General features: G+C 39.3%; 1 long non-coding RNA gene across 1 annotated transcript; it reads left to right on the top strand.

Moving 5' to 3' along the window:
* The first annotated feature begins 1,285 nt into the window (after positions 1-1,285).
* Positions 1,286-27,375, top strand: LOC309486398. The gene is made up of 4 exons (XR_014201522.1): positions 1,286-1,683; positions 1,819-1,969; positions 11,848-11,965; positions 24,276-27,375. It is a non-coding gene; the product is annotated as an uncharacterized lncRNA (long non-coding RNA).

Raw genomic sequence — 27,375 nt, 5'->3', positions numbered from 1 at the left:
CTCTAAGTAGGATGAAAATAATCTTATTTAAACTGATTAAATTACATACAGAAAGCGATCAAAGAACGCTCCCTTTCCAATCTCCCAAGCTCTCAGTCACACAGCATTTAAGTTTATCTGGACACTAGCCAAAACTCGTAATGAAATCAATGACACTGTTACACTGCACAACGAAGCTCTTACTGTATTTACATCGTGTTTGCATTACAGGTGGAAGCATTTGTGAGAGTGCAGAAACTGCGTTGCAATGATGAGATCTCTTCATTCACGCGATCAACAGACTGACTGTCATCTGCTCAATGCTCATCACTGCAACATTTTATGTGATGGGAATACATCTAACTTTTCACGATTCGTTAATATCGATAGCTGTTATAGTAAAAACGTAGTAAAAAAAGATTTTGAGAGAGTTCCACTTGTAATACTAGCTATTTCATATGCAAAGATGTCAGCCAATCACAGTAGTGGGCGTTTACACTGAAGTTTCACAGTAGACATGCCCCTTCAAACAGAGCATTCAAATCAGAGGCCAAAATCAGGCTTGGAAAAATGCCTTTTATTTCTAAATTATGAAACATTTTGATGTAAAATGATACTAACATTATAAGGGCACCCCAGGAATCATTATAAAACAGTTTAAAACTGTTTTAAACATTGATAATAATAATAATACATTTTCTTGAGCACCAAATCAACAAATTAAAATGATTTCTGAAGGATCATGTGACACTGAAGACTGAAGTAATGTAATGTCGTAATTACCGTAAATTCGAGATGACAACACATGACGTTCTTGAAGCTGTTCACGTCCTCGGACTGGGAATTATTTGTTTCTATGGCAACACTATCAACGGCCAAACAGTGATCAGGTGGTACAGCGGTCACATGGTACAAGTAGGAGCTCTCAGGAAATTCCCAGTTTACAAGCTGTAATTCTGAGTTCTACAAGGACAAACGCTTTTTACAAGTTGGAATCTCATATAATTACAGAAAATACAACATGGTGTGAATGCATCTTAATACACACACAAACATAAACACAGTAGATCTTTACCTTTTTTGCAGTTCAAATTAATTATTTTTGTCTAAAACTGCAAGTATACAAAAAATGACACAAGCTGCCACTTGACATTTCACATAACATGTGCATTTATTTATTTAGATTAATCTGGTCACCCTGTTTCTTCCATTACATATCTCTCTATAGAATGGATGGAGAATAACTGGAAAGACTGACTTTATTTATTCTAATTGCCCCACTGGTCTTATGCTACGTACATCCCATTCCAGTGTTCCAGCAACCATCAGGTGTTTCATTTGCTTCCCTCAGTGCTCCCTGGGAAATGCGGTTTGCAGGACACCCACACAATCAGGATGTTCATTTCACACTGTTCATGCAATGGGATTTATGTCATAGATTTAGAAAAAAAAAATTCCTCTCTCTCTCTTTCTCTTCTTGCATTAAAGCATGTTTCTAAACTACTAGTCAGAAATCCAGCCCTCTTTCTGTGAGTCTGCCTCCTGGAACAGTCACTGGAAATGACACCTGCGACACAGCCGCGATGGCTATAAAATGACAAATTCGAAGAGGGGAAGGAGAAAAAGCGAGAATGAAAGAAAGAGCAGGAAAAAAAAGTGTGTGATGGGAGAGCAGGGTTTTCTCAGCGCTGGTTGGAGCAGATGGTGAGCACATTTTGCACATCATTTGTGAATGATTTCAAAATCTATTTATCTATTCCAAAGAGATCGCTGGAATCCCCATCTGCCTGTCTTTTTTCTTCTCTCTTCTATAATCGTTTCCATCCCTCCATCTTACAGCGTTGCAAACGGAGAAGTTGAGGAGGCTGGCTCGAAGAAGAGCGCGAGAGAGAGAGACAGAAGACAGAGAAAGAGGGGGCCTCCATCATAAAGAATGTAATACTGCCACTGTTGAACATCGGCAGGGAGCTACAGGCAGAAGCCCTTCAGAGTGAGTGATTGACTTTAATGTAAATCACAGGTCTGACAGACCACAGCACAACAGGAATGCTCAGAACTTTGCGTGTGTCTGAGCATAAGTAAATACGCATGAAACTTGTACATAAACATGTCACTTGCTTTTAAGAATTCTGAAAGACCCCTACATAAACATACTTACCCGCAGCCCCTCTAACACGCGCCATAACCTGCTTTAGGTTTGCAAGCGTTTAAGTCTGCATTATATTTCCATGCTGCTACATGTGTCTATTGAATTAGCATCTTTAAAGACACTTCATCATTAAAATGACCTGCAGATATTCCGAGTCAGATATCGCTAAGCATCCTGAACATGAACAAATCATGGTTAGTGATTATGTTTGGACGCGTGTGTTTGTTTTGATTGGTCGCTCCAGCATGCTGGCATCCAAGCGTGACTTTTCATCTTCCTGCAGACCTACGTACAAAGTCTGTGCTTTAAAAATAATGCTTGTCTAGCACGCATCCATCAACGAGGCCTGCACTGCTGTAATGTTTTGTCCAGTCTTTTGGTCTCCTGCTGTCCCCATCAAACACATCAGCATGGAGGAAAAACTATTACCACTTAGAGGGAAACAGCGAGAGGAAAGTGCGTGCTATGCAGTCCACATAGTGAAGCGCAAGGTTATAAATCTCTCTTTTATTCAAGGGCCGACGCTTTGGTGTTAAAACCCAAAGCGTTGCATTGGGAAAGTGCAACAGATCTAAGAGGGCTCTCTAGAAACGGACAGCCATCAATTGCTTCTCTATGAGTTTGGAAGGAGAGAAACAGAGTGATCGATCAAACTCCTGTTGATCGCACTGACAGATATTTCCCGCTCTCGGGACATTAAGTGATTTGATATAGCAGATGCCAGGATTAAGACTGTTTGCAAGTTTCTCAGTGGGATCAACGGAAGCATTTTCTCTGGTCTGAAGGCAACATGTGCAGTGTTTGTATCTGTATATCCTCATCTTGACACTTTATAACCTACAACAAAATTATTACAACTCATGACACTTAATTATCCTGATTTAATATCCTGTGGTTTCTGATGATACTTGTTACTGTAACTGCCAGGGAAGCACAAGCTCATGTTGTCTTAAGCCTTTCACTATTACATCATTTCCTGTGTGGGCATCCACAGATGATGAAATGATCGTCGTTTTACCCACTCTAAAAGCGGACAGGATGATAATCCCAATGAAAGCATAAAAGTCTACATTATATCCATAAAAAGCAACTGTACATTTGAAGACTAAATGCATTTGCAACAATGCGTTTGGCGAGAATCCCATCGCAAATTCAGTGCGTCACATTAGGCTGTTTTTTTCTGTCCTGACTATTCCTAAGCTGCCAAAATATATTTTTCCAAGAGTTATATTCCTGTCCTTGAGAAAGACAACCACTACAAAGGCTAAAAATGAGTAGGAGAAAAAAAGAACGAAATGAAACGCTGAAACATACGGGAGTTCGCTGAGCACAAAAGACGCCAGCGATTTAATGGGTTCCATATCGGAATTTCTCTGACTGCCAATCACAGAACAAAATGACATCATCTTAAACTCTGTTACACAACAAACATGCATTTAAGCAAATAATCTAATAGTGGAATCATTGCTGGCGTAGACAAGACAATTGATGTGTTCCATATCAGATCTTCATTACAGTAAAGAACCAGCTTTTGATTGACAGCTGAAAATTGACTGGTGTAGGAATATTTTCACCTCATCACAGACATGTAAAAAAAAACGGGTTTGCATATTGAGGGTAAAATTGTGCAAAACAACGACTGGTAATTGTTACAGAAGATGTACAGTACTGCGCGGTCTAACAACAGATTCAAATTTCACTCTGTATGATTTATCGACTACACATTTCTTTTGGATGCTAAAGGACATTAAAGACAATAGATGCTACACTATGACTTTTTGGTACAATGTATTTTTTGTAAAGCTGCTTTGAAACAACGTGTATTGTGAAAAGTCATGTACAAACTTGAATTGACTTGACTATAGTTTGAAGATGTTTTTAGGTTTAAGCAGTATGAAAAGGGCCATCTGACATTTTCGACTTATTGGAACAAACATAATGCATTGTGAGGAATGTTTCAACTGTTTTTGTCCATATAATGAAAGTCAGTGAGGTCCCAAACAACACTATGCCCCTTTGACTTTCACTATATGGCCAAAAACATTTCTCAAAATTTCATATACAGGCATGCATGACAAATGATGAAAGTTTTAATTTTGTAGTAAACTATCCCTTTAAAATAACTTTTATTTGAAACGCCATCACCTTCATCAGCATGTCCATGTATAAAGTAATGCCACACTCTGTTGGAAAACAGCTCTTATATTCAAGTGTGTAAAGTGCAAGCGGGCTTCCAAATAACAGGTGATTTTACAGAATCGCCTGCCATAGTCTTATGCAATGAAGTGTTTATTACGTCAGCACTTTTAAGTCAGACCACTACAAACCTCCAGCCGTTCTTTTGTTTCATGCCATGGACTCAACAACTGGTTGGGAATTGCAAAGTTGATACAAATAGCATCCAAATTGGATGAAAGCATCCAAAAGTCAGTTTGAGATTTGCAGGTGGTTCAAATTGAAATGTAATCAGGCTAGACTTTATTGCAATGGGTATTAGAAACCATTCTATAAAAATATTAAATGTCATTATTTAAATCTTCCAGTTCAGTTGTGCAAATTGCAGGCGTTGAAAGCTTATATGCTTATGTAACCTTATTATTTTATTCTGAATGATTCCAAAGCCCCCACAGCCACCTGGAGTGAATAGACACCCAGCAATATTTTAATGTACAATTACTTACAGTGAATTAGAATAAAAATATATCTGCCGGACCACCCTAGCCTCTTAAATCAAACCATATGTACATATATTGCTTTAAGATCAAATGTAAAGGGCGTGATTTAGCAATCAGTCGCTTAAATTTCTCCAGAGGGCTGTTTTCACCCAATAATGCAACTGGGCTGTGGTTCAGGATGAACACCCCTCTGAGGAATGCTGGGAAATGCAGTGCACTCTGGTTAAGAAAAGAAGGAAGAATGAAGGAAGAATTTTCATTGGAAAGTTCCAAACACAATTGCATAGGTATTGTTCATACGGACTCAGACAAGTTCAGCTTCTTTCTTTTTGGCAAGTTTCAAGACTTTGGGATTGCCAAATTTTATGGGTTTTGTTCTGAGTTTTCATACCCTAAGGGACTTGAAAAACAAATTTGATTATCTAAATTGTAATGGCAGACATCAAATGAGTAAATAAATAAATGCAGGTTAAATGTTCATAGCATTGTCTCATGGTATTTAATTTTAGCCAGATGCTTTGAGAACAAGCACAATCAGTCTGACAGTGAACTTGTAAATCTCACTCAGCTGAGCCAAAATAAAATCCAATATGATTTATCTATATATTTATTCACTAATAGTACATTCAAGTTTGAATGCATTTCTTAAAAACAAAGTATGGTGAGTTTTAGTCTTAATTTCTCTGTTTGCCACTGATAAGTGGCAACAACCAGCAGCATTAGCAACTCCCGATGAACTTGAGCTAATAAGGAATGAAAGAAAACTTTATGATGGTTATTTTTGGTTAATTGCATTAGAGCAACAGTTCAGATTTAAAACGAGTAATTTAATTACATTTGCATTTAACAGTTGCCCAGGGAGTAGTAGCATGACCCTTATTGGGTTAAACGTGTGTGTGTGTGTGTGTGTGTGTGTGTGTGTGTGTGTGTGTGTGTGTGTGTGTGTGTGTGTGTGTGTGTGTGTGTGTGTGTGTGTGTGTGTGTGTGTGTGTGTGTGTGTGTGTGTGGTAAACTTGTAACAATACAGACTTTATTCAGTATGTTTATATGTACACTACCATTCAAAAGTTTGGAGTCTGTATCATTTTTTTAAAGAAATTAACATTTTTATTCAGCAAGCATACACTACATTAATCAAAAGTGACAGTAAAGATATTTATAATGTGACAAATGTTCTTTTGAACCTTTTCAAAGAATTCTGGGAAAAAAAGAAGCACTTTACTCAAAAATATTATGTGGGAATATGTGACACTGAAGACTCCAGATGTGTGGCTGAAATTTGTACAATATAAATGGGTTATTTTAAATTGTAATATTTCACAATATTACTGCAGGTTTTTGTATTTATTTTTTATAAAAGACCTTCCCCTCCCAAGTGGTCACAGGAGACACATTTGAGACATGTTGTAAGTAGCAATGTGTCTTGTTTGACCACATGTGATCAGATCACAAAAGACAGCTTTTAATACCATTTATAAACAAGGCTTTATAGTGTTTCTATCCCAATTGTTAAGACTCTTGACTGAGAGTGAGAGTGAGAGTGAGAGTGAGAGTGAAGTTCTCCATTGTCCATAGCAGAAAAACGGCCAAGAAAATGCCCCTAGCTAATTGTCCCTCTGTCCGCACTTACATCGAAAACTCACTAAACAAACACAGATGCATGTAAAACAAACAAGACTCGGTTGTGAAGAAATAGTGCTGATTTCTGCCACTGCGCTCAACGGATGGAATCACAAGCTCTGTGCTGGTCTCAGTCCTGTTAGAGACGCTCGTCGCGGCCTGATGGTTAATTTAGTCACACTAAGCTCCCGGTGTCGTGTTTGTCAGTTCATCAGAATGGTGTGCGAGTTGGAAGCTGAACTTGCTTTCCGAATGACTGCATTCCCTGGAGCTTGGCAGATGAAATCTGGAATGCTTATACATTCTTTGTCCTTTCTTAAATAATTTTTTCACCTGCAGTAAATTGCATGTTATTTCCAAAAAGTATCTCTCCTATGGTTTACGTAAGCTCACAAAATATGCTACACATTTCACAAGACAGTAGTTTGGCTGGCCGAAGCGCGCTTGGGTGGGGAGGTACAACATTGCTGCGCAGACACTAAAAGAACAATTCAGAACGGTCCAGCTGAAAACACCCACTTCACTCCCTCGGGTCTTAACCCCAATATGAGTCCAGATGCTTTTATCAACTCTACACATACATCCAAGCCCAAGCACCTAATAAATACTACGAAGAGGGACAACAGGATCACGAGGTCACTCAAAACATTAAGTGCGTGTGTTCAAGTGTGTCTGCGCAGGAGATGATGACTGATCTTTGTGTTAGTTAGTCACGGTGTGAGAATGCCCGTGAGGTTGTTTTGATTTAGATTTGTTCATGTGCGTGGGTTTGGGGTGAGGACGTCGCGAGTGTATGTTCAGTAGGTTCCCATCGAACCAGAAGCTTTGAGTGACCTGATCTCATTTTCACCAACAGCATTAATCCTGTTGCTTTGCTCCTGCTTCTGCTGCTGCCACATGTGGTTTGTGTTTCTCTCCCAAAGAACCGACCTACCTATTTCCTGATTTCCAACCCCCTGATTGATAGCCACTCTTTTTTGCCCCTTCCCTTCTTCTCTGATTCCTAGGTCTTGATCTGCGAAAGGCGAGATGGGCATAGATCTCGGGTGAGAGAGGTTGAAAAACGAGCGTCAGGCAGAAAGGTGTCCTTGGGAGACCCTGTAGCGTTTTATAAGGCGAGTTGTTTGAAACGCCATAACGTTTTATGAGGTGAAACACTGGTTTCACTTTAACCTGTTAAGAGTAAACCTATAGCAAAGGACAAGATTACATCCAGATGCATTAAACTGACCAGCGGACCCAAATCGAAACACGTGCACACACACACACACACACACACACACACACATGCACTCCTGGGCTACAAACATATCTCCTTTGACCTGGGAGGTTATGTCCCAGTTCGGTAATATATTCTCGATAAGATCCTCTCCTGTTTCAGAGCAATCTAAGACTATGATAACAGAAAAATGGAGGTCCTTGTCTGAAAAACCCCTCCCTAATTCATGAACCGGTGAGGTCATATAATTAACAGCCTAGTTATCATAATATCAACATCGTCCGTCTCCAGTAGGATTGTGTTGCATTGGCGCAAATAGAGGGGGGAAGAATGTTAACACTAATATTTATATACAAATAAGAGCTAATTCATTTATGGATTATGTTTATGCTTTATCACTACTGTTCAAACGTTTGGGGTCATTAAGATTTTATTTTTTTATGAAATATAAAAAAAAACTATAATAACAATATAATTATTAACATTTCAATAAATTCATATTTTTTTAGAAGGTATTAGTGAATGAGACCAATAGCCTCCGGTGAAATTGTAGCTAAAACTATAGATTAAAGTGTCAAGTTTAGGATGCAGAAGTGTGTGTGTGTGTGTGTGTGTGTGTGTGTGCGTGCGTGCGTGTGTGTATAAAAAAGTATAAAAATCATTATGTCTATGGAATGTCCCTATCAAAAATATGCAAACCCAATGCACGGACGTGTGTACGTGTGTTAATAATTTAGATTAATTATATCCATTTAAATATCTATTATATATTTGTCATCACTTTATAAAGTACAGTGAGCATTGCATAGACCCTGTGAGTCAGGATGCAGCTTGTGTACAGTATGCATTTGCCATTTTTAATGCAAGACTGCCTTACAAAAAAATGTGGAGATCAAATGTTGCATTAAACAAACTCTGTAAATTACCCAAACATTCTGATGTGTATTTATAACCTTGTGTGTGTTTGTGATTCTGGTTTTATTTGTGGGTTGGATTAAGGGAACGGGCATTATGTCTGCAGGGGCTGAAACACAATCAGCACAGTAAAACAAGATCAGAAACTGGGACCAATTTCAGGTTTACAAATAATGACGTTAATAAAATAGGCCTAACTGTTGGACTACTCCAAGTCTTATTCATTAAATATCATGGCAGCTATTTGAGATATGAAATACGGTAAGGAGCAGTGATACGAGCTCTTAAAGTCAATGTTGTGGAGCGCTCTATAATTGATGTCAGGCCACCGTTAGAAGTGAGCAACAAAACGTTTGCATGATAAATAAACCTCACAGGGACAATGTCCTACATGTTCCGTGGCTCAGAGAAGCATGCTAATTATTTTGGATGATTTGTTCGTTGTTATTATGGTGATTCAAAGAAATAGGTTTTGGTCTGAAAATTCATATAAAACTTTATTAGGCTTATAAAGTGCCCACTTTGAAGTCATGGGCTTCTGTATGCATAAAGTATCTGAGAGAGAGGCAGAGAGAGAGGCCAGATCTTTGTCCCATATGACCCAAGTGTGACCTCATTTCCCCATTAAAACATGCCAACTCTGGTCTCACACAGTAAGAGTCAACACTGATCACTTTTTTATAAGACAAACATTGGTTATTCATGGAAAAAATGCACTATTCCTTTGCAGACATCTGTAAACCTGCACACCGTGGAGTCAGTATGAGTGAGTGCATGTTCGAAATCAGTAATGGTGAGAGAACATTGTGCTTAATACGTTTTTCGTCTTCAAACCAAACTTGGGTCTTCAGTCGACAAAGTTTAAATCCCGTCTGGCTAGCGCGCTTCCCATAATGTTTAAAGGGATACTTCACCTCTGGAAAGATGAATGTGTATTTAAAATAGGTCATTTGTGACCCTGGACCACAAAATCAGTCTTATGTGTAATTTTTTTTTTATTGAGATTTATACATCATCTGAAAGCTGAGTACATAATCTTCCCATTGATATTAGGTTTGTTAGGATATGACAATATTTGGCCTAGATACAACTATTTGAAAATCTGGAAACTGAGGGTGCAGAAAAATCGAAATATTGAGAAAATCGCCTTTAAAGTTGTCCATTTCTATAGGCGATTGTGCTGCATCCACTCACAAAAATGTTTTTTTTTTATATATATTTAAGGTGGGAAATTTACAACTTATCTTCATGGATCATGATCTTTACTTAATATCCTGATGATTTTTGGCATAAATCGATAATTTTGACCCATACAATGTTTTGTTGGCTATTGCCACAAATATACCCGTGCGACTTAAGACTGGTTTTGTGATCCAGGGTCACTTTTATGTAGAAGAAGTGTGAAATTATTTTTGAATTTGGAGCTTTCTAGACTGAGAAAAGCCAGAAAATGTATTTTTGGCTTATGTGGATGAAAGACAACAACTCCCAGAATGCACTTGCTTCGCTGCCCTAGGAGGCCACTCCCAAGCCACGCCTACCGGTAAGAGAGCGCAGTTGAAAACAACAAGGCTACCAGTGAGTCTCCGTGACGAGTTTGCCCGGGATTTCGGGATCGCCCAAAATGTCCGGGATTCGGCTTTTGCGTTCTACAGTCGCCATTCATTATGTTTACTGTGGCGAGCAGGACGAGGCGGAGGCGCGAGGCCGGTGGTGTCATTACTGAGACGCACCGGTCTCCTATCTCTCACAGAGGAGCGGGAATTTTCTTAGCAATGTTAAAACGCACATCAACCGATCACTTGTTTAGCGTTCATGTAAACACTACATTCAGATTCACCAATCGGAATGAATTCAGTTAGATTGAAACAAAAGGTGTGCATGTAAACAATGAATGGTGACTGCAGAAAGCAAAAGCCGAATCCCGGACATTTTGGACGATCTCGACGGCCAGACATGTCCGGGAAAAAGAGTATGGTAACCCCTACCTCAGCTTTCTCCTACTACTCAGCTTTCTCCACAGAACAAGAGCCTTCTAGCTTAGCTTCCAAAGAAAGACGGCTGACACTGTGTACATTCTGTGAGTGAGATCCCACCTCCTATGGGCGGGCTGAAAACATGCGGGACAGCCCCTCCTACTGGCTGTAGTCTTCAGCCTCTGGCCAAAAAATCCTCCGATGACGCAAAATGATGTTTACACTACGAAAGCAACCGGTCGAATGCGTTTTCAACTATCTCTGGAAGTGATGGGGGTGGTGGTGGCGCAATGGATAAGACACATGCCTTTGGTGTAAGAGACCCGGGTTCGAATCCACTGTGAGACAACAATGTGTCCCTGAGCAAGACACTTAACCCCTAGTTGCTCCAGAGGCGTGCGACCTCTGACATATATAGCAATTGTAAGTCGCTTTGGATAAAAGCGTCAGCTAAATGAATAAATGTAAAAATGTAAATGTAAGTGGTGGAAAGTGGACAAGCTCAAAATGTTTTAGACCCCATTTATGCCTGTATTAAGCATTGTCCATTTGTGATCCGGTCGACGACAACACATGTCGTAATTTATAGCAAAACATTTAGCATTAATTCGATCTCAAACAGATTCATTAAAAGTAGTTATAACTCCACCACCTGTGTGACATCATTAACCAACGTGGTTGAACTACCAATTTGCGACAATACAGTTTCGGGAAACAGTCGTGACTAGCAAGTTGATTTCTTCAACGATGCATCGTACTACGGTAGTGAAGCAACAAGTTATGCTGATTAGCTTCTCTAAAAACAAAGGGTCAAAAGGTCAGTGAACACACTGTACAATACAAAGGATATCACACACAGTACAGTATATATATATATATATATATATATATATATATATATACCATATACTTAATTGAATTCCTGGTTTCAAATTGAATTTGAACTGAGATAGCAAACATAAGGAATTACAATCTAAATTTTTACATAAGGAAACTGCTCCTCCTGACTCTCCTTTAAAAGTAAAATAATGTGTAAGGGCAACACAAACCTGACCCTTTACACCTTTACAGAAAGGCCCTCGGGCTGATAATGTGTGAGCACAGAATTCTAAAAAGGGACTGTGACTCCATTTGAATAATGATACAACTGGGAAATCTGACTTGCATAAATGTTTTTGTATACAAACAGCTCCACAGAAACCGTAGTGTCAGGTTTCCAGTTCTGCAAGGTAATCAAGCGTAAATGTTTTACAGCTCAGCGCTGTCATCTTAACACTCTCCATAGAAACATTACCTTATTCTTCCACCCGCCAGGAAACTGTCCAGCTGCACCTGTGGGCAGGAGCTGATGAGATTAATATTTACACATGGAAGCAAAATCTCACTAACTTACTGCAGGCTTTCCCGTGACTTTCAGGAATACTGCTGTCCGGTAAGGTATCATGCATATTCGGTTACATCTGATGTTTTTGATTTGATTTTCGCTCTTATTTGCAACACAATGCTTATATTTAAGTTTACGTTCATGTAACATTTTAGTATATTCTTTATAGACCACTGGCAGGTTTATCATATTCAGACAAACACGTAGCGAGGAACTACATCACTTACTTCAAAATTATACATGGCTGTTAAAACCACTGTAAATCAATAAATATGCTTCAAGCGTATAATGACGTACATCCCACTCGTGAGAGGTAAATTTAACATGTTTGTCTCTGTGTGTGTATTTGTGTTGGCATGCACATATGTATGTGTGTGTGTGTGTGTGTATGGTCAATTGTTTTTCTGAAGCTGGCTCTCTCATTCTCCAGTGGAGGGCAGTTCGGGGTGAGTGCAGGTAATAATGAGTCTCTCCTGAGACTTTATTAGAGTTCAGTAAGACTCTCTGGGCGTCTTTGTGTAATGCGGACATTCCCAATATCAGAGCAGATGCCTCCCACTCTGCCTGGCTGCTCTACACATGCATCCACAAAAATACATGCGCACATATACACACAGGACCTTAGAAAAACATTAATCATTTAAACTGGGGCCTAATTCCAGCTACTTCACCCGCACGCCAATCACAGCGGACTGAAATTGATTGCAGATTTTGGCTGATTCAAAAATGAGAGGGAAAGAGGACACAATACCAGGTAATTGAGCATATAGGTGAATCCACACCATGTGCAAACACAGCACCGCCCTCCAATCAGGCCTTAAAGGAGTATTTCACCCCAAAATGACCATTCTGTCATCATTTTCTCAATTTACAATACAACGAAAAGTATAAATTATTTTCTCTTCTGCGTTCTAAAGAAGAAAGTCATATTGGTTTGGAATGATATGAGGTTCAATAAATTATGACAGAATTTTAATATTTAGGTGAAGTATCCCTTTAAAGCCAGTTTGCGATGAATTAGTAGTATATTTTTAAGAAAGTGGGGAATTTTTCTAAAAGGGTCTAAAGGGGATTTTTAATGTAGTTGATTGCGTACAGACGACACCATTGTCAAAACGATTCCCATTCACATGGATCTGCGAAAACGACTAAAAACGCTGTATTCTTCTGCCAGGCCAATAGATGGCGATGAAACAATATGGACTGAACGTAATACACGTGCATGACGTCATCATTTTCAGAGATTTGCCTTTTTGTTGTTTACACAGAGACTGTTTTCAAAAACTTGCACTATGAAACCCGTTTTCAAAAGTTTGCATTTTCAGCCACCCAAAACGCTGTTGTTGTGTAAATGAACAGCCAAAACGTATAAAAAGTTTTACGTTTTTAGTTGAAAACGGTGTTGTGTAAACAGCCCCTAAATTTATAACGATCAGCAGGGCCTTTTTTTTAGCAACATTTTGCTACCAGATCTTTCATTTATCAATTACATTTTTCAGTGAATTGTGCAATAAAAACATTCTACACATCTGACATTATTCTGTGGTTTTTAATGACTTCTCCAGGCTCCTGACATACTCATTATTCTATTTATCCTACAGCATGCTATGTATGCATTTGGGAAAAGCATCAATTCACTTAACTGGGTGCAGCTGAGACCATTTTGTCTGTTTAAAATAAATGTGGCTACCACTGAGATCACATGAACTCATTAAAAAAATTTTTAGGGCAGTTCATCAACAATTCATGTTTATGTTAAAAGCTTTATGTAGGAGGCAAATATTGCATCTTGTGACATGCATCATTTCCACCAATTATGAAATTAGCCAGAGTCCAGGAAGCCTATTTACTGAGTAGAATTGTGTGCAGTCGATTTCAAGGGGGGCGAATGCACATAAAATGCTGTTTTAAAGTGAGACCTTCCCCTGCAGGCATTCCTTTTCACCTCTGGATTTCACATGATGTGAATGCTGGACAGAGTGTCAAAAGCGCTTGAAGAGATGAAATTTTGAAAACGAGCTTTTGCATGGCACTGCATGAAATGAAGGGTTCTCATGTTAAACTGTCCAGCTGTTAAGACCATGTTTGGAATCATGAACTATATGTTTTGGTCACATCTGAATTGAAAAGAAATGTAAATGAATTTGAAACGAGTGGGCCGATGCCTGTCACCTTCTTGATTAAACCTCTGTTTATCGTGGATTTGTTGAATAAAGATACCAAAAGAAGGTGATTGTTGACTGTATAGAGTATGTGTAGATAAATAATTAATAAATTGTATATTTAAAAATGAATATAGCAAGAAAACAGGTTGCATCAGATTCTAAATGATGGAACAATAATGAATGTAGCCAAAAGAAGCAAGAATTTACATTTGTAAAACAAACATTTTTGGACCGCGCACAAAAAAATTACGATCTGTGTCAGTCAGTTTGGATACTCATGCAGTTAACAGTATCCCTCAGCCATGTCCTAGTGTTTCCTGTGGCCCCTGTTCTGTGTCACCGCTCCCTCAACATACAGTAGGCACTGTGTGGACGCAGAGAACAGACACCTGGGTTTCTCACAGAGAGTCGTCAGACTCCTTCAAGTCCATGGAAAATCTCTGGTGTTTAACTTGAGTTTGAGCTCTGTGTCCGTGAATTCTAAATCAAGTCCGTTCTGGCAGACTGTAAGGGTCTGGTTAGATCAGGTGCAGGATGTTTAAAGTGAGACACCTGCAGACACTCAAAAACATTGTTTCAATAATCTTGTAATTGTCTGATTTCTGCACAATTCTGGATTTTCACATTGTTTTTTTAGTGCATTCTAACCTCATTTTAGATGCAATTTGTAGTGCAATTTGAGAAATGCACAGCACAAGTCTGTATATGAGCCAGAATGTGACTTGGCTCCTTAATGATCAGGTTATTAAAGATGTTTTATACATACTTTGACTTGTGCTCAGCTGTGGGGGCAAATCATACCAAGCACAGTTGTAACCCCAAAACCAGAACGCAAAGTTTCTGTTTCCTTGGATCGCGTTCAAAACACACAGCCCATTCTGTCGGAGTCTGTGCTTCCAGGCTACCTTTGCATGAACGTTTTCAAGCTGGGAAAATTTGTAGCAGATGCCACCTGTCTCATCCAATCAGTCAGCCCGACGGTTAACCATCCACCTGATTTGTACAGCAGCCAAGCGTTGCCCTAAAAATGCTACACCGGGGTCAACTCGAGGTGTGTGTTTTACTGTAGCTCATGCAGAACACAAAAGGGGTCATCATGAAAGTTTAGGGAACACATGTCAAATTTTATCATGAAAACAACCTAAAAGTATTGCAATTTTAGGACAATGACAGTGTTTCTTATGGATATTATATCTGCTGTAGGCATATAGCATGGTTAGAAACCTGTTAGGTCACTAAGTTTTATCCCCAATAAGGAATTGCTTTCCTCCTGAGGGGAAAACTTTCATAATGGCTCATTATAGCATTTCTGGGTCTGAGAAAAATAGTAAATCTCAAAGAAAACACTGCTAATGTGACTGTTTTTCATTTTTCATGTTATCTGATAAGCTAGCTTTAGTAATTCATCAGGCCTGACAGGCAGAGGGAAGGTGCTGAAATGTGTATTAATGTAGCTCAGTTATGAGGAAATGAGCTGGAGTTGTAGCCAGCTCTGTGGTGGCGCACTGCGGCCTGCCAAGGGTGGAACGGACCTCTAACATGAGCTCCCCATGCTCGGCCTGTCCTCTCCAAACTGACATCGCTGACCTCTGCTTGATGACTCACTCTGGCCAACAGAGGACAGCGCTGCCTTGCGGCGAGAAAACCCTGATTATGTCAGTATACAGGCACTGTGAAATAAATACAAGGGCTGTGCAGCCGAGCCGTTATCTCTTTGTGAATCTGTACCTGTTGCAATCACAAAATGATCTGTATCTGTGTTCGGAAAGAATTGGATGTGGGCAGGGATTAAACCAGAAGTGATTCATAAAATTACTACAAGCCTTAAAGAAGAAAAAGGAACTCAAGAGGTTCTTGGAAGCTTTGAATATTAGGGGTTAATAAGGTTTAAAACATTAACGTTTCAAAATGTAACATGATATTTAAGCAATATCACACAAGCAAGACTGCTGATGTTTGGAGGGGGGAAAAGGAGGATTGCGAATATGGCATTGCTTTTATACAACAATTCAATAAACAAGAGGTTAATATTGAGCAACTTACATTTTGAGCATAATATTGCCATTGTCTGTTTTTGCTTCACCAACAAAAATAGTTCCAGGCAACACCACAGCAGAAGTGCATAGTAGTGTTTTGTTGCAGAACGTATCAGCGCTTTTGAAGGAATCGTTTTAGTGAATGATTGACTTGACTCACTAATAAATGATGACCTCATCCAAAATCGCATACTCTCTGAGAAGGTACTAGGAGTAAGTACATTGCAACCATTAAAAATGTGTGTTCTATATAAAATGAATGTCTTGACTGTCATTTGCAAATCCTCTCCTGTAAAGTGTCCAATGAATGTGCACTTCAGCATCATACTTTTTGCCTACTATTTTATGAATACTAATACTAAGGACATCCTACTCTTTCCACATAGCCTACTGTTTTTAACTTACTATATAGTAGGGAAGCATGCATATTCTGATGTAAAAAGTGATGTAACACAGCTGACATTTTCTGTAATTTTTAATTACATCTCCAGGCTCCTACTCATCGCACCATTTATCCTAAAGCATGCTATTGGATGTCCATAAAATTGTATGCATTTGGGAAAAGCACTGAATCACTGTGCCTTTCCAAATAAGGAAATAATTATAATGCTTGCTTGTATCTGCTCTAAGACAAAACACTGATATGGGCTGCCAGGAAAGTTTATTTTAAGTTTACCTCTGGATTGAACTCAAGTTCTGGAGGACCTTCCTTAACTAAAGTTGAAGAGTGTGAAACAGAGGTCTAGCTGAAGAGTGATCGCCACCAGTCAGATGAGAATTCCCACTTGAACAAGGGACTTCATGATGCACTTGTGACCTCATTCTGTCTGTGCTTAGCAAGAGTTAATCGAAGACATTTGTCTTTTGACTGACCCACTCCCCCCGTCCCCCTCTGTGGTGGCTGTTTCTGCACAAATCTCTAACCAATCATACTGGTAATACCACCGCTGTTGGATAATTATTCCTCTGGGGACCAGGGAAACCTATGCTATGTACTTTCCTTCCCTTGTTGCCCTCTGTCAGGCTGGGCCGAGCGGATGGCAGGCGGGTAAACAAGTTGCTTGAGTTTGTGCCAAAATGCCCTGGAAGCCTCATTTTGATAAGTCCCATTCAAGAACAATTTTCCTCATTTCTCATTGGAAAAGAAGAACTTGTCAAGCAGAAACTTTACAACTAAAGTAATGACACTTTAGGGATATCCCCGCAAGACAAATAGACGAATAAAAGTTTATGCTTTAGACGTAAAGCTAATCTGCGTTGGAAAGCAATGTGTCCGTGCATTTGAATGGAGGCTGCGGCTCAGCTGCCAAGCCAGATGTCAAGGCCCTGCGTGAAGGATGTTGGACGTACAGATCACGGAGAATTATTTGGATTGCCCGTCAGGCCACAGAGCAGACACACATCTGTTTTTATTCAGGGATCTTGAACAATCTGTGCACTGCGCTGGCTCTGCAGGCGTGGAGCAGCGTCCCTCTGCGGGATTCACCTACCCTGAGAACAATACTCTGGACCTGCTTCTGATAGTATTTCAAAATGCCTGAAAGATAAGGCTGAAGCTTTGCACCCTCTTTCTCTCTTCGCAGAGGCTGTAATTTACGGTGTGCTCCCTAAATTAGAAGTGCGCTGAAACGTTGGTTTCCCAAAAGGCGCATTTGTTCATTTCAGGATAAGCGAGAGAGGAACACCCGGGTCGAATGCTCTCGGGGTAGAGGCACGGCGAGAGGAGGTCTAGTTATTGTTGGGACGCCACTGTGATGAAGTGTTTAGAGTTGTTTTTCCTCTTGGCCCTTTTTGTCACAAACTATAAACTAGAGCCGTGATCAGCCAGGCGGTAAGTGTTTCCATCAGCGTTTCCTGGGTGAAAAAGCAACGACCCTTCATAACACTGTTTGGCGGCCGTTCCAGCGCTGCATGATTTTGGAACCAAAACGCCAGGAACCAAATATTTGCAGTCGGTAGGGCTTGTCTGCAGATTCACCAATTAGGAAAAAAAACACCAAACAGCTTATTTTCATTTTGATCGTTGATACTCATGTTTACTTTACAGCTCATATTAAAAGTCCCAGTAGATTTCACTCCTATTTTCACAACCCAGGACGGTATTCTTTTGCAACCCAGTCTTTCCAAATAGTCTTTCCACGATTCTACGTTAAAGGCACAATATGTAAGATTTTTGGTTTAAACAATGTTATATATTTTGTTGACTTACATGTGTATTTACATTATCCCAAATGTTTCCAACAATGTTTAAATCCAGAGAAATCAGCTATTTTAACCAGTGTAACGGCCGTGTCCTCCTGTTAATGACTTCATATCTGCGCTACCCTTGTTTTCCGGTTTTACTTGTTTTACTTCCGTCGAAACCATGGAAACACCAAAGATGCTTTAATATATTGGGCCCTATTTTAATGATCTAAGCGCATGGTCTGAAGCGCACGCCGCAAGTTCACTTAGGGCGTGTCCGAATCCACTTTTGCTAGTTTAACGATGGGAAAAATGGTCTGCGCATGGTCTAAAAGGGTTGTCCCTATTCTCATAATGAGTAATGGGTGTGTTTTGGGATTTACGTGCGTTAAACCAATCAGAGTCTCATCTCCCATTCCCTTTAAATGCCAGTTGCACTCACGCCATGGCAGATTCGCTATTTACATGACGGAATTTGATAGTGGAAAGACCGAAGTCATCTCCAGAGCGCAAACGGATCTGCTTGTGCGCGAGGTTAAAGCCCACAAGCAGACCATCTACGGGACAAGCCAGATTCCACCATATCTTTATGTACACAATAATAATCTTTTACATTGTAATCCTTTTATTTTAAATATTTGGCATGTTTGTGTGCTGCTGTGTGTCCCTGTGTGTTTAATAAACAGAGTGTACGTGCGGTGTGGACCCGCCTATAGGCGCACATTACTAACTCGCTCATTAAATAACAAAAAAAATATTTCTGTTGCCTCAAAATAGCAACGCGCCAACAATGCGCCATAACACACCTCGTTTTCAGACCAGCATGCCCATGGGCGCACAAATGGGCGCAAATGCATTTGCTATTTTAACAACGTGGTGTAGGACGTGAAAATGATAACTGCGTCGGACTGAAACTAGCAAAAAACACTTGCGTCGCGCTTGGCGCTGCATTGCACCGGGTTTATTAGACAAGTGAGCAACTGTTAACTTTATCGACAGAAAACCAACTTTTTTTAATGTTTTCATCATTTATTTTGCTACTTTTTTTACACTTTTCAAATAGAGAAGGATAAACGAGAATATCAGAATGTTCCTGTGATGTATTGTACATCCATTGTTGGAGGATAAATAAACTATAAGTTTGAAAATTGTGTTTTAAGATAATTTATTTTCTGATAAGAGTCTACAGGGCCAAAAGTGCCCATAGTTGAAGAAACACCCCTACATTTGCATTGCATTTATGTTCTAAGGAGATCTACAAATTAAATTCCAATTCGGCACACAAATCACTCTCAGCTTGCAGAAACACATTCTAAGCGCTTGCATGGTTAGTATTTCCAATCAAAATGCATTGGCACAATTTACAAACACTGGCAAGCTAAAAAGGTGAAGTAGTTCATTTAATGATTAAAGCCCCCAATCAAACATATGTTACACTACAATCACTCTGCAGTGAACCAAAGCTGAGCAACGCAACACAAACATCCTTGACAACGTTTTTTTTTTTACCAAACAGATTTCCACACGCCGTCTCTCATTCAAATAATATTCTGCATTCAAAAAAGCCCATGGGAATGTGATTATTTCATTAGATTTGAAGGCTAAAAAAAAAGCCTCTTTTGATCTTTTTTTTCTTTCTGACTGGCATATGGGACATCCTGGAATGAATTCAGCCCTTGTTGAGTTTTCACGAACCCATATTCACAAGTAGGCTACTTTATATAATTTTCTTTCTAGTCCATAATAGCTTGTTGTAGTCCAAATTGAATGTGATATGGGATGATGTACAGGAAGTAAATGGTAAGAGAATACATCTTTCTACTGAATTGTCCTCGCGGGCTGCAAACAAACAAAAAACAAATGCAGCACGAACAAATTACTCTTTGAGTCAGTTCTTTTAGTGAATCGGATATACAGCGCAACAAGTGATTCGCGAACAAATTACTTATGGTCCGGATTTCTTGGCCCAAGCAAAATCACGAGGTACAGTCTGACTAGTCCTACTGAATGACGTCTTTTTTTGCTACCAGCAATACCAATGGTCAATAAAAAATAAAAAATAAATATGGATACATTTTCAAATGTAATGAAAACTAATATGGTATGTGTTTTGATTTTTGCTTTAGATGCATGTGGTCAAAAGAGGGTTAAAAACCTGAAACGTTTAATCATATTAGTGGATTTTTAGACCTTATGCACCAAAGAAATAAGATCGATATGTCCTGCGCTGTCTTCCTGTTTCAGTGGAAATTACATCAACGCATTAAATAATGCTGCGCATTTCAAGGCACTTCAGTGGGCCTTTTAAGAGAAGGCAGAGAAGGGAATGTTGCAACAGGTATAGGACTGATTTACGGCATTACCACCACCTGCAAATGTAGTATTTAATAATAGGCATTGAGTAATATTGAGTGACATTGTATATTGTCTGAAGAAAATAAACAATATCGATGTTTTCTTTCTGTGGCTTTCAGGTTTTACAATTTGTAATAAGACTTGAATAAGTGTCCTTGTGTGGGTGATATGGGAATGAGAAAATTGTGATGCAACCGTTTGTATTCTGCCAATTCGACTTTCTCCCACATCTGTCATTGAAATAATTTCACATTTGTATTCCGTTACACATTGTTGATAGTGGTTATATGTGCTCCATGTTTCTGGTCATTTGTCAGCTAAATGAAGTCTTTCAGAGTAAGTGTAAGTAATATTATATTCTTGGGGAAAAATCAATCAATCACATTATGGGGACAGTTCTTCATGATGTGTGTTTATATATCCACCAGAGATCTTGCAATCTTCCCTCTTTCAATGACAAAATAATCATCTCTGAGTCTGAAGCATCTCCCTGTGTGTGTGTGTGTGTGTGTGTGTGTGTGTGTGTGTGTGTGTGTGTGTGTGTGTGTGTGTGTGTGTGTGTGTGTGTGTGTGTGTGTGTGTGCGTGCGTGCGTGCGTGCGTGCGTGCGTGCGTGTGTGTGTGTGTGTGTGTGTGTCTGTGTGTGTGTGTGTGTGTGTGTGTGTGTGTGTGTGTGTGTGTCTGTGTGTGTGTGTGTGTGTGTCTGTGTGTGCCTGTGTGTATGTGTATGTGTCTGTGTGCTTGTATTGCCTTACACTGGATCAGTCCTTATCACCACCAATCTCACATCAGTGCCAGATGCCTGACCGTGGTCAAAACGTCATAACAGCACTCCTGAGGGTCGTCCATCTCCAAGCTGTGGAGAAGTGTGTTTTCTGTCGCCCTCAACTCTGTGTGTGTGTAACCACGGTGATGAACTCTGATGCCTCCGCTGGGAGTTTAGAGTGAAGAAACCTTGAGGTGTTATTCCTCAGCTCTCACAGGAGGTGTGTCTTTGCTTGTGTTTAAAAAGGTGTTATTCTTTCGTTCGTTGGGGAGTTGCTAAACTTTGTTCCTGAACCATGATTTAAACCTTTGTAATCTTCCGTAATTACAGAAAAATGTGTGCACTGTCTCAGCTGGAGATGTGTGGTACTGTGTTTCTTAATCTGAACAACTTGTGGTCAAAGGGAGATATGTTGAACAGGGTGGAGTGTGATGACGAGATGTATTTAAATCCCATCACTCCTGATGACGACTAATAGCATATTATATATGTATATGAAGAGTTCAGACGCAAAAGCCTCTAAGTGCCATCTGAAATTTTCTTCTAGAATGATCATTTTTATCAAGCTCATATATTTAAGTTCAGTCATTTGACTTAAATGACAATTAATAGGTAATTTTCATTGCCATTTAAGTCAAATTACTGAACTTAAATATACGAGCTTGATAAAAATGATCATTCTAGAAGAACATTTCAGATGGCACTTAGAGGCTTTGCATCTGAACTATATATATATATATATATATAAAGTGTGTGCGTGTGCGTGTGCGTGTGCGTGTGCGTGTGTGTGTGTGCGTGTGTGTGTGTGTGCGTGTGCGTGTGCGTGCGTGTGCGTGTGCGTGCGTGTGCGTGTGTGTGTGTGTGTGTGTGTGTGTGTGTGTGTGTGTGTGTGTGTGTGTGTGTATACTGTGCATCTCCCTGCTGTTAATCGTATATTGATTAAAATAATGGGTTACACTTTATTTTGATAGTCCACTTGACATTCTACTAACTATAAGTAACTTTTCAACATGTCAACTAACTCTCATTAAAGTATTAGTAGACTGTAGCAGTAGACTGGTAGGTTATGGTAAGGTGTTAGGGTTCGGGTCAGAATAAGGTGACTTGTAGTTGCCAAGTTACTTATAGTCGGACCAACAAAATAAAGTGTTAGCAAATATTAAGCAGACAGTCTACTAATACTCTAATGACAGTTAGTTGACATGATGCTGCAAAGTTACTTATAGTTAGTAGAATGTCTAAAGTGGACAATCGAAATAAAGTGTCACCAAATATTGATTGTGAGGTCAGTTACAGTCGTGACTCAGTCAGTACACCTGTTGCACCTCATCACGGTCACACATAAACACCCATACACACATACATTCACACATACATGTCAACCACTATGGTGTGTTACGGCCCAACTGCCTTGCTACATTGAATTTACCTACGGTAATACTTCATCTTCGATTCTTCACCTTCCTCAGCCCCGAGCCTAATATTCAGCCCATCGCCAACCTGCCCAGCAAGATACCTTTCACAAGACTGTTTCTCAAGATGATGTTTTATTAACAAAGTTTGGGAGAAGCACTTCAGATAATTAATCGAATCGTTATGGGAGGAGCTCATCTAGTCAACTCAATTAACATCAAGATACAGCAGTTTTTACCACTGTTCTATGACAGTTTCCCAGCATCCCTCCACCACCCCATCTCCTCACTTAGTTCTATCCCAAACCTGGGATAGGGGAGTACTCTGGGTTCAGGCCAAATTCCGAGCTCGGAGCCCTCCCCTCGGACAGCATGCCAAATACGCATATCCTTTACTCTATCTAATTATATGTAAGTGTGAACTCGTGAATTAAGTTTCTATGCTCAGTTGTCTCTGATCGACTCTCCTGCTCAGTTTGTTTTTGAACTTCGCTATCAAATAAACCTGTTGCATTATCCACGTGAGTCTTCTCTTCTGTTCCATGACAGAGGTGTTATTAATCACATTCATTTTTCATACTGTATGTACTATGTACACTACAGTTTAAATGTTTGGGATCTGTAAGATATATATATTTTTTAAAGATATATTTCGTTTTTGTGGAAACCATGACTTTTTCAGGATTCTTTGGTAAATAAAGAACCAAAGAATTTATATATATATATTTATTTTTTTGCAGTGAAGTCTTAACTGTAACTTTTGATCAATTTCATGCATCCTTGCTGAATGAAAATATTAAGTTATTTAAAAAAAAATATGACTGACACCAAATGTTTACATAGTGCCTTAAAATCTCGGCTGATTTCAAATGGTGGAGACAAATGTTTGGACCCTAATGGGACAGTTACATACCAGCATACTAACAAGCCAAACCATGACCTTTTGACTTGCAGAAATATTTCAAAGTCCTGTAATAAACATGAACAGGTGAATCTAAAATAATATTTTGATTACCGAAGAGCTACAGTACACGTCTATGGGCTCATTCATTATGATTTAATAGGGGTGTATTTTGCCTGTGTAGCTTTTTATTTATTTTCCATTTTATTTCACTGTTTGGCATTGAACACAGACCCAACAGCGGGATTCATTCTATCCTTCTCCTTTTCTTTCTTCTCTTCTGCCTATTAATATCATTACAGCAGCTCTGATCCACATAAACTTTTACATTTGGCTCTTTTAATAGCTGCCATTTCTTTTATCCTTTTACTTTGACGTTATTTTCCAGAAACTGTAATAATTGAAAACAAGAAAAAGAGCTAATTAATTAATAATTCTGCTGGGGAACCCTAAAAAAATGCCAATTGTTTTCATGTGACACTACAGAGAGGCCTGGGTGAGCCGTAAGCTATTCTTAAGTGTTTTCATTTTAAATTACAGATCCTGTGAATAGACGCCACGGCAAAGTGAACTGTGAATAGGCGGAGAACAGTAAGGACTCCAGCTCTGACCTGAGGGGAAAAGCAAAGCCGTGCCAAGAACAAAAAGAGTGCAGGATGACAGCGACTATGCTGAGCAATCCCACATGAAAAGCGCCAGCCTGCCTGCATGGAGGGAAAATGGATTGCCTCTGTAAGATCAAAACTCCAGTCTCCTGATGCAAGAGGTGATTTTGCATTTGCACGCTGAGTGTTAGGACCTCGTTAGTCCTCAGACAGATGTGTAAAAGTAGAACACATCGGGTTAATGCTCCAACGCTGATCACTCATGCCTGTAAAATACAGCGAAATGCTTTTGATAGAACTGATGCACTTGACTCAGCTTTACCATCGTCTTTGTAATGCTTCCTTTCCTCTAGTTTAAATCAGCCTCTTTCCACCCCCTGGTAGAATGATTGTGGCATTGAGTGTCTAAATTGCATCGTAATGAGAAAGCTGGAGGTGCAGTAGATCTCTGCATTCGCTTTGGTGGAATTATTTGGCCCCATCCTCAAAGGCAGGTTCACGTTTATGAGAGACTCTGGCACAGGCCTCTGGGGTCTAGTACAGGGACTGCTGTTGTTGTTTTGTAACAGTCTGACTTCTGAGAGAGAGAGAAAAGGACTCTGTGGAGCATGCAGAGTAGTTAATGTAAGCCATGTTTGGGTGATAGTTATTTGTTTATGAGTGTGACTGTTGGTAACCTAATATTAGTGTGATTCAATCCTAGAAAAATTAGCATGTTCATTAATTCTAAGGAGACAGGAAATCCTTTACATTACATCACTAAGATCTGCTGTCATCCTCCCTCGGGCTCAGCGGACATGTGTTTTTAACGTGCATTAGAACGGTGAGACATCTCTGAGGTTTGAGAGTGCTGTGTTATGGGCGTTTGTGTGTGTGTGCCTATGATGTGTTTCGGAAGATGGTGTAAGCTTGTAAACAGCGAGTAATGGTCAAAAACAAGAGGCATTGTACAACAGCGTGTCATACACTTGCACTTTCAAATTAAGTGTGTTATCATGCACGTTAAAAGTTAGATTTAAGTCAGACTAAAGCAATTAATCGTCTTTTTATAAATGTGAATGCTTTAGCCCTACTGAAATCAGTCCTGTTTTAGTCGAAAAAACGGAGATACCACGTAAGATTTATGCCACACATTATTTTTCAATAGAAATATAGAAAATTAGTCTGTCATGCTCACACTCTCAAACTACATAAACTTTAAAAGTTTGATTTCAGTCCAGCTAAAGCAATTAATAGTTTTAGTCCGACCGAAATCGGTCTGGTTTTGGACGTAAAAAAAAAACTGACATCTCTCATCCGATTTATGTCCGACATTTTATTTTTCAATAGAAATGTCAGAAAATTCGTTTGTAAACTCCAAAACTAAACAGTTCATTCATTTGACATGTTGACATATAAAAACAACATTCAAGGTCATAAGAGGTTCTGACCTTCTGCTAAACTTCTCATGTAAAACGATAACAGCATCTGTGATGCTTTGCTGTTCAAAATATTTCAACAATCAATTTGCCAAATCCACAAGCAGTAGAGCCAGGCAGTTCTCACTACACTTCCCAAAACCACAGGAACAAGCAGGTCCCTGGACTGCTCTGCATCTCTTGTCCTGACATCTCTATCCCACCCAGGCCTCCGACCAAAGCCCAAGCGGTTACGGCAACTCTGCGCTCTCTTCTGCTGGTGGAGTGAGGAAAATAACAGTTTAGAATCGCCCACAGATCTCCGGGGAGTGACCAAATCCATGGATATCCAGATCCTAAACCAGAGAATGTGGGTGAAGAGGTCGTGAAATGCCTCAATAGAGTTGTTTTAAGCTCTTGGAAAATTCACATAATCTCTTTGCTCACCTTGTAAAACCAGGTTTGGCACCTCAGTGCTAATGAGAAGCGACGTTTTTGTTGTGTCAAATTGAAGCTGGATGCGTATAGGAGAGAAAAGAGTTTATGTAGAGATTAGAATTGATCCTTTAAGTGCAGCTGTCTGAACAGAGGTGCTTTATCACTATTGAAGCTGGCTGGCGCTAATGCTACATCCATTATCTTTCAGTAAAAGTGTAAAGACTCCAGGTCTGTCTGACAAAAGCCTGACTCTAAGTTACTCAACACGTGAGATTTTCTTCTTTAGAACTGCACCTGAGGAGGAAGGTCTTATTTGAACATTTCTTATTTTACAACTGGACATTTAAGGGCAAGATATGGAGAAGAGAGGGAAATAAGATCAGGAAATGTTTGAGTCAGATTCATATTGTCCATATGAGCAGCATGGCTCGCTGTGGGTTAACACCGCTAAGCTAAAGCTCTGGCTTTTAATAAAGATGTGTTTTGAAGATGTGATGTTGTGTTTTGTCTCTGCAATTTTTTTTTACTATTAATGCACACATGCATCAGACAGACACCTTTGGCCATTGAGTCTCATCTTGCTATTTTTAGCATCTTGCGCCATGACTGCCACATTTTTAAGATGCCATGTTCAAGTTCATGTTTTTCAACATTGTATATTGTTGATGTAAGAAATACAGTAATAAAGTAATCAAATGTGAAATAACACTGGATAGTCTTCATTGAAAAAATTTAAAACAGATTGAAGCTTAAAATTAAAGTTACATAATTTATTCAGTAAAGAGCAAATTTTGACTTTCTCTTTTTCTTTTGTTCTCTGATAGACAGAATGACAGACAGCAGGTTTATTAGGCTGCTGTCACTTTAAGAGCTTATGCACAGATCCAATATACTGTTCCACAAAATGTGTTTTCTTTCTCACAAATGTACTGTATGTTCCAAAATTGACTGTGTTTACCTAAATGCTTGCCAAGACGGCATTTTGACTTAATGTTGTGTGTATTTGACTATTTAAGCGCAATAAACCACGAAAAAGAACACAATTTGGTACTCGCGAGCTGTTTGAGAGGCCAAGGCAAAAAAAAACGTTTAAGTTTAAGGTTTTCATCTAATATTTATATTTTAACAATAACAACACTATTCTGCTTTTAGAACTGTTCTGACATTTCTGGAGCTTGACAAAACCTGATCACCATACAT

Source organism: Leuciscus leuciscus (assembly GCF_965113295.1).
Source record: "Leuciscus leuciscus genome assembly, chromosome: 22".
Taxonomy (NCBI): Eukaryota; Metazoa; Chordata; class Actinopteri; order Cypriniformes; family Leuciscidae; genus Leuciscus; species Leuciscus leuciscus.
This window is presented reverse-complemented; position numbering and strand designations above follow the sequence as displayed.